General features: G+C 42.4%; 1 long non-coding RNA gene across 1 annotated transcript; it reads left to right on the top strand.

Annotated features, from left to right (window-relative positions):
* Positions 1-4,512: 4,512 nt before the first annotated feature.
* Positions 4,513-5,803, top strand: LOC112215300. The gene is made up of 3 exons (XR_002948212.2): positions 4,513-4,754; positions 5,268-5,405; positions 5,563-5,803. It is a non-coding gene; the product is annotated as an uncharacterized LOC112215300 (long non-coding RNA).
* Positions 5,804-8,578: the final 2,775 nt, after the last annotated feature.

Genomic DNA, 8,578 nt, shown 5'->3' on the forward strand with positions numbered 1-8,578 from the left:
TTTAACCAGGTAGGCTAGTTGAGAACAAGTTCTCATTTACAACTGCGACCTGGCCAAGATAAAGCAAAGCAGTTCGACACATACAACAACACAGAGTTACACATGGAATAAACAAACATACAGTCATTAATACAAATGTGTAAATGTAAATGTGATGTTTATTATTTAATACATTTGCAACATTTCTACAAACCCATTTTTGCTTTGTCATTATGGGGTATTGTGTGTAGATTGATGAGGGGGAAAAAAACGAATTAATCACACTTTAGGATTAGATATGTCAACACTTGGAATACTTCCAGATGGAAGCAGATACAGTTGAAGTTGTAAGTTTACATACACTTAGGTTGGAGTCATTAAAACTCATTTTTCAACCACTCCACAAATGTCTTGTAAATAAACTATAGTTTTGGCAAGTCGGTTAGGACATCTACTTTGTGCATAACAAGTCATTTTTCCAACAATTGTTTACAGACAGATTATTTCACTTATAATTCACTGAATCACAATTCCAGTGGGTCAGAGGTTTGCATACACTAAGTTGACTCTGCCTTTAAACAGCTTGGAAAATTCCAGAAAATGATGTCATGGCTTTAGAAACTTCTGATATGCTAATTTACATCATTTGAGTATATTCAAGGTGTACCTGTGGATGTATTTCAAGGCCTACCTTCAAACTCAGTGCCTCTTTCCTTGACATCATGGGAAAAATCAAAAGAAATCAGCCAAGACCTCCGAAAAAAAATTGTGGACCTCCACAAGTCTGGTTCATCCTTGGGAGCAATTTCTAAACGCCTGAAGGTACCACGTTCATCTGAACAAACAATAGTATGCACGTATAAACACCATGGGACCACGCAGCCTTCATACCGCTCAGGAAGGGGACGCGTTCTGGCTCTTAGAGATGACTGTACTTTGGTGCGAAAAGTGCAAATCAATCCCAGAACAACAGCAAAGGACTTTGTGAAGATGCTGGAGGATACAGGTACAAAAGTATCTATATCCCCAGTAAAACAAGTCCTATATCGACATAACCTGAAAGGCTGTTCAGCAAGGAAGAAGCCACTGCTCCAAAACCACAATAAAAAAGATAGATTACGGTTTGCAACTGCACATGGGGACATAGATTGTACTTTTTAGAGAAATATTCTCTGGTCTGATGAAACAAAAATATAACTGTTTGGCCATAATGACCATTGTATGTTTGGAGGAAAAAGGGGGATGCTTACAAGCCGAAGAACACCATCCCAACCGTGAAGCACAGGGGTGGCAGCATCATGTTGTGGGGGTGCTTTGCTGCAGGAGGGACTGGTGCACTTCACAAAATAGATGGCGTCATGAGGAAGAAAAATGATGTGGATATATTGAAGCAACATCTCAAGACATCAGTCAGAACGTTAAAGCTTGGTCGCAAATGGGTCTTCCAGATGGACAATGACCCCAAGCATACTTCCAAAGTTGTGGCAAAATGGCTTAAGGACAACAAAGTCAAGGTATTGGAGGGGTCAGCACAAAGACCTGACCTCAATCCCTTCGAAAATTTGTGGGCAGAACTGAAAAAGCGTGTGCAAGCAAGGAGGCAAGGAGGAATGGGCAAAAATTCACCCAACTTGTTGTTGGAAGCTTGTGGAACGTTTGACCCAAGTTAAACAATTGAAAGGCAATGCTACCAAATACTAATTGAGTGTATGTAAACATCTGACGCACTGGGAATATGATTAAAGAAATAAAAGCTGAAAGAAATAATTGTCTCTATTATTATTCTGACATTTCATATTCTTAAAATCAAGTGGTGATCCTAACTGACCAAAGACAGGGAATTTTTACTAAGATTAAATGTCAGGAATTGTGAAAATCTGAGTTTAAATGTATTTGGCTAAGGTGTATGTAAACTTCCAACCTCAACTGTATGTGACTGTTTCAGTGTTTATTAATGTACAATTTCAAACAACAAAATAGTATGTTTTCATTCAGAACTTCACTAAACAATAAATAGTTGCTTTAATTCTCTACCACTAAACTCCTGCTATAAATCTGCTGGATAGCAGCTTCTGCTAAATTATTCAAATGTAAAATGTACACTCCCCAACACACTCAACAGCCCTTCTTCCCTGGCTACATTCACACCCCTGGGCCGTAGATGACTCTGTGACAAGATGTGTTTGATTGCTGGTCCAATGTGTCTAATTGCTGGGTGATTTTCCCTAGGAGTATCTGCAGCCGGTGGTTCTCCTCTTGCAGCTGCAGAGCCCTTTGGTGGGTGAGCTGTATGTGCCAACTGGCCTTGTCTCGGCTCTTCCTCATAGCAATGTTGTTCCTCTCCCGCCGCAGTCAATACGTACTTGGTGTACTTGGCTTCGCAGGGGGGGCCGGGAGGAAGGGAGAAAAGTTCTGTAGGAGAGGGAGTTGGGATGTAAGGGTTTGGAGGGAGGAAATAACATTCACTTTAAGAAGGAGAAAATGGGATGCAAGAAAATAGAAAGATTTTCAACATTGAACTAACTGCAACATGTGCATTCTGATGAAAACAGAAACATAGCGGAGTATCCACATACCTGTTGCAGTATGAGACTGTGTTGGCCGGTAGTCTCTGTGGAAGGTGCGTCGGACAGATATGACAATCCCATCATCTTCTCTGCTATTCTGTTACTGCCAGTCCTGACCAATCCCTAAGCCCCCAGTGACTGGCTGAATGGAATCCCCTCCATCTGTGGCATATGATTGGTTAAGGGTGCCGGGGTCGATGGGTCTGGGTTTGAGGCCCGGGTTGTAGTAGTGGGGGTGGTAATGTGACTGAAGGTTGTGAATGGGACAGAAGCAGGACGACTGAATCACAGAAGACTGAGACAACTATTTGGAATTCAGACTCATCTTAGAATCACCTCCAGATGCATTAATCACCTCTATTGTGAATTAATAACTTTAGAACTGTAGGTCTATTGAAATGTTTTAAAATGTTATAAAAGAAGCCGAAATAAACCTGAAGATTCAGTCAACATTTCTTTCCATCTCTGATGCAACTGTCTTTTTGCACACGTAGCCAACAGTGGTACATTGTTGTTGGTTATGTAAGTGTGTTTCAATATATACAGCAGAATACCTCTTTCACACCACACATGAGCTGGTATATATTTTCTTTTAGTCTTGTTTTCAATTTACTTCTCCCTTTTTCGCATCACATCCTGCCATTATTACATGTTTTCCGACATTTTATCCTGTCTATCAGGTGTCCTGTGTAGTCTATATCCTGTCTATCAGGTGTCCTGTCCTGTGTAGTCTATCAGGTGTCCTGTCCTGTGTAGCCTATATCCTGTCTATCAGGTGTCCTGTCCTGTGTAGTCTATATCCTGTCTATCAGGTGTCCTGTCCTGTGTAGCCTATATCCTGTCTATCAGGTGTCCTGTCCTGTGTAGTCTATATCCTGTCTATCAGGTGTCCTGTTCTGTGTAGCCTATATCCTGTCTATCAGGTGTCCTGTCCTGTGTAGTCTATATCCTGTCTATCAGGTGTCCTGTTCCATGTAGTCTATATCCTGTCTATCAGGTGTCCTGTCCTGTGTAGTCTATCAGGTGTCCTGTTCCATGTAGTCTATATCCTGTCTATCATTCCAAAGGAGTTACATATTGTATATATATTTCACATTAGTTTGCTGGTAAAAGTTGAATATATTCTGTGGAACTTGAGGCCATTGTTACTCTGTCTCTAAAGGTAGGATACCTGTGTCCCACTGTTTGCATTGTATAGGCTAGCATATTACTTTAACATTACAGTAATGTTGTTTTGTTATAGTTGTGGTCTGCTTTTTTTGTGTTTTGGCCTGTATGTATAGCCTACACCCAGAATAGGCCTGTGTTACTGTGTCCTGTTTGTACAATATTTCTAATTAGTCTTCCACTGGGAGGCAGGGATGTAGGCATGGGTGAACACAGACCCTGGCAAGGCCCACCCAATCAGATTGAGAAAAAAAACAAAAAACCAGGATATATTACAAGAATACTCATGTGGAGGCTGATGGGAGGAGCTATAGGAGGAAGGGCTCATTAATGGCTGGAATGGAATAAAAGGAACGGTCTCAAACACATCAAACATATGGAAACCACGGACGGTTCCATTCCAATGAGCCTGTCCTCCTATAGCTCCTCTGGTGGATAGTAAATGTGTGTTTTTGATGTGATATGAAAGTAGTTCTTTATATTTATAGAACCATACTGCACTTGAGAATCGATTTCATGTTTAGATGGAGTATTTGGCTGTTTTGGCTGCCAGAGCCAATTCACCTCTAAACAGAACATGTAAGGTCCTTATAAGGATTCATGTTAGGCTCCTTTAGTCCACTCTTGGGCTAATAGCTAGCTAGCTATTTGTCTTCTATAGCCTTATTGCTAATAATATATATAGCTACGGTAGCGTTGTTGAACAGTTATACTGTATATATATATATATATATATATCTCTACTTACTGAGATCTATTACAGTGCATGTTTGAGATTTACACGAGGGTCCAGGATGGAACATCCAAGGTAAGTACTGTCATTGAAAGTTCACATTGGCGTGAACTCACGATGATTCATGAAACTGTTGAGTTGATCCAAAAGTTAATTTCCCACTATCTTGTAGGGTTCGTCTGTCCTGGACGTGCGATAGCAGCTGCTGCTGTTTTACCTACGAGGTCACTCACCTGATCAGTCTCAAATGAGAGTAGGGAAGTGTTAAAGACAACAGCGCCCTTCACAGACTGGCCACCGTTAGAACGGTAAGATGCCCTCATTTCCAAAAATGCGATTCAAAAATCGGAAAAGAGACGCTGTTTCTCATTTTGTGATGTATTGTCGTTGCATTTCTGTGCATCTTGGGACCTTACAAAAGTTCAGTAAAGAACAGTAAAATGCCCTTCTTTCCACTTTTAATCTCCTGGCATCTCAATCTGTGTATAATGAATACAATTATTGTTCATTTTGTTTCATTGCTCCTTATCACTTCTGAATGTCTTCACCTTAAAATGTTGTATTTAATTCCAAAGCTAAATGAATCAGAAGACCGAGTGTGAAAATGGAAAAGGCGCTAAGAAAAGTTCCATCTAGTGGCAAGAAACATGTTCCTCCAAGATTGCTTCAATGCACGATGGTCATTTCCTTTTCCTGTTAAATCTTATGTACTCACCCCCTCTTAAAAACCCACATCTTCCCAAGGCTGCCATATTTCTGTGGTATGATATTACAAAACCATTCGCTGTGACGTATAATATTTCTCTTTACCTGACCCACAGAGGGAGACACGAACGATGCAGACAAATACAAAGCAGAGACGTGGCGCCCTCCTTAGCTGTGTGATCAAAAAGCTCCGGCAGCCGTACAGCCACGCTCCCACAGCCATCACAGGGACTTCAAGACAGAGTCGAGAGCAGGTCAGTGCTGTCGTCAGACTCATTCAATAAGATTGTTATTGATACGTTTCTCATTTAACAGTAAAGTACTACAGTAGTTTGTGCTCTCGTATAACTGTAAAGTATTACAGTAGTTTGTCATCTCATTTGGTCCCTTCATGTAATTATTTTCCTCTAGGAAAAACATTGAAGAGTCAATGATGCGTCTGCAAGTGCCCCAAATGAGAGAAACACTTAAAATGAGGCGTGCATGCTAGGAATGTCTGGTCAGCTAAGTGACATCACAGCCCTGAAGGCCCTGACAGGCCGCCCCCAGGTGGTGAGGGTAGGCAACAACATCTCCTCCCTGCTGATCCTCAACACTGGGGCCCCACAAGGGTGCGTTCTGAGCCCTCTCCTGTACTCCCTGTTCACCCACGACTGCGTGGCCACGCACGCCTCCAACTCAATCATCAAGTTTGCGGACGACACAAGTGGTAGGCTTGATTACCAATAACGACGAGACGGCCTACAGGGAGGAGGTGAGGGCCCTCGGAGTGTGGTGTCAGGAAAATAACCTCACACTCAACGTCAACAAAACTAAGGAGATGATTGTGGACTTCAGGAAACAGCAGAGGGAACACCCCCCTATCCACATATGGGACAGTAGTGGAGAGGGTAGTAAGTTTTAAGTTCCTCGGCATACACATCACAGACAAACTGAATTGGTCCACTCACACAGAGAGCATTGTGAAGAAGGTGCAGCAGCGCCTCTTCAACCTCAGGAGGCTGAAGAAATTCGGCTTGTCACCAAAAGCACTCAAACTTCTACAGATGCACAATCGAGAGCATCCTGGCGGGCTGTATCACCGCCTGGTACGGCAACTGCTCCGCCCTCAACCGTAAGGCTCTCCAGAGGGTAGTGAGGTCTGCACAACGCATCACCGGGGGCAAACTACCTGCCCTCCAGGACACCTACACCATCCGATGTTACAGGAAGGCCATAAAGATCAAGGACATCAACCACCCGAGCCACTGCCTGTTCACCCCGCTATCATCCAGAAGGCGAGGTCAGTACAGGTGCATCAAAGCTGGGACCGAGAGACTGAAAAACAGCTTCTATCTCAAGGCCATCAGACTGTTAAACAGCCACCACTAACATTGAGTGGCTGCTGCCAACACTGACACTGACTCAACTCCAGCCACTTTAATAATGTGAATTGATGGGAAATGTAAATATATCACTAGCCACTTTAAACAATGCTACCTTATATGTTACTTACCCTACATTATTCATCTCATATGCATACGTATATACTGTACTCTATATCATCGACTGCATCCTTATGTAATACATGTATCACTAGCCACTTTAACTATGCCACTTTGTTCACATACTCATCTCATATGTATATACTGTACTCGATACCATCTACTGTATCTTGCCTATGCTGCTCTGTACCATCACTCATATATCCTTATGTACATATTCTTTATCCCCTTACACTGTGTATAAGACAGTAGTCTTGGAATTGTTAGATTACTTGTTGGTTATTACTGCATTGTCGGAACTAGAAGCACAAGCATTTCGCTACACTCGCATTAACACCTGCTAACCATGTGTATGTGACAAATACATTTGATTTGGAGGGGGACCGGTGAGTTGGACACAGTTCAGTGACATCACAGCCCTGAAGGGTGGAGGGGGACCGGTGAGTTGGACACAGTTCAGTGACATCACATCCCTGAAGGGTGGAGGGGGACCGGTGAGTTGGACACAGTTCAGTGACATCACATCCCTGAAGGGTGGAGGGGGACCGGTGAGTTGGACACAGTTCAGTGACATGCCACTCCTATACTGCCATGCAGTGATCGATAAGTGTACAAAACATTAAGAACACCAAGTTGCACCCCGCTGTTCCCCCCCCCCTCAGAACAGCCTCAACTCGTCAGGGAATGGACTCTACAAGGTGTCTAAAGAGTTCCACAGGGATACTGGACCACGTTGACTCCAATGCTTCACACAGTTGTGTCAAGTTGGCTGGATGTCCATTGGGTGGTGGAGCACTCTTGATATACACGGGAAACTGTTGAGCGTGGAAGAGCCATCAGTGTTGCAGTTCTTGACACACTCAAACCGGAGGAGCGCCTGGCACCTACCATTTCACCCTCTGAATGTCACAATCCATGTCTCCAGGCTTAACAACCCATCTTTAACCCCGTCTCCTCCACAACATCTACACTGATTGAAGTGGATTGAACAATTGACATAAGGGATCATAGCTTTCACCTGGTCAGTCGGTCATGGAATTAGCAGGCATTAATGTTTGTACAAGTTCACCTCTTTTATCCAAAGTGTCTTAGTCATGCGCGCATACATTTTTACGTATGTTTGGTCCTGGGAATAATTGGCACGCTTAGGATTTATTCTCCACAGGGACGCTGGCCCATGTTCAAATCAAGTTTTATGTCACAAGCCGCGAATACAACAGGTGGACCTTAGTGAAATGTTTACTTGGAAGCCCTTAACCAACAATACTAAAAGAAAGAAAAAAAAGAGCTACAAAATAACAGTGTTATATACAGGGGTACCGAGTCAATGTTTGGGGGTAGAAGTTAGTCGAGGTAGTATGTACATGTAGGTAGGGGTGTAATGACTATGCAAGTTGGATAATATTACCCAATGTTTTCTGTCCCTCCCTTCAGTACACAGATATCCCTGGGCCCAAGAAAAAACTAATGAAAAACATTTTTAAAAAGTGTTGTGTGGACATAGCCAGGACGTCAGTGATTTCTTTCCTCTTGGTGTTTTTAAATGAAACCTTGTGAATTCAGTTTCAATGACTTTAGAGTACCAGTGATTATGTAGCTCTCTTTACCTGCGACTTTCAGAAGATCAATAATTGAATCCTAAAAAAAGAAAGCAGGATGAAGATTAACGTTTTCGGGCTAAATGGGACGATTCACTTGGAATAGCTTCTCGCAATAATTGAGTGATTGTAGTGCTAAAACTGTGCATTAGAGGATGATTAAAAAAGTATATATTTATCATTAGTCCGTGTTTGAGCCTCATGCAGTCCAAGTTTTCAATATCACAATGCCCAAAATCAATTTCAATAGCCAAATTCCCCCAATTTGGAATGCAGAGCAGATTCATTTTCCTTGGGCATTACCTAAACTTTACTAGCCACACCTTTTCAGAATAGAAAATGGGA

This window comes from Oncorhynchus tshawytscha, linkage group LG16 (genome assembly GCF_018296145.1).
Source record: "Oncorhynchus tshawytscha isolate Ot180627B linkage group LG16, Otsh_v2.0, whole genome shotgun sequence".
Taxonomy (NCBI): Eukaryota; Metazoa; Chordata; class Actinopteri; order Salmoniformes; family Salmonidae; genus Oncorhynchus; species Oncorhynchus tshawytscha.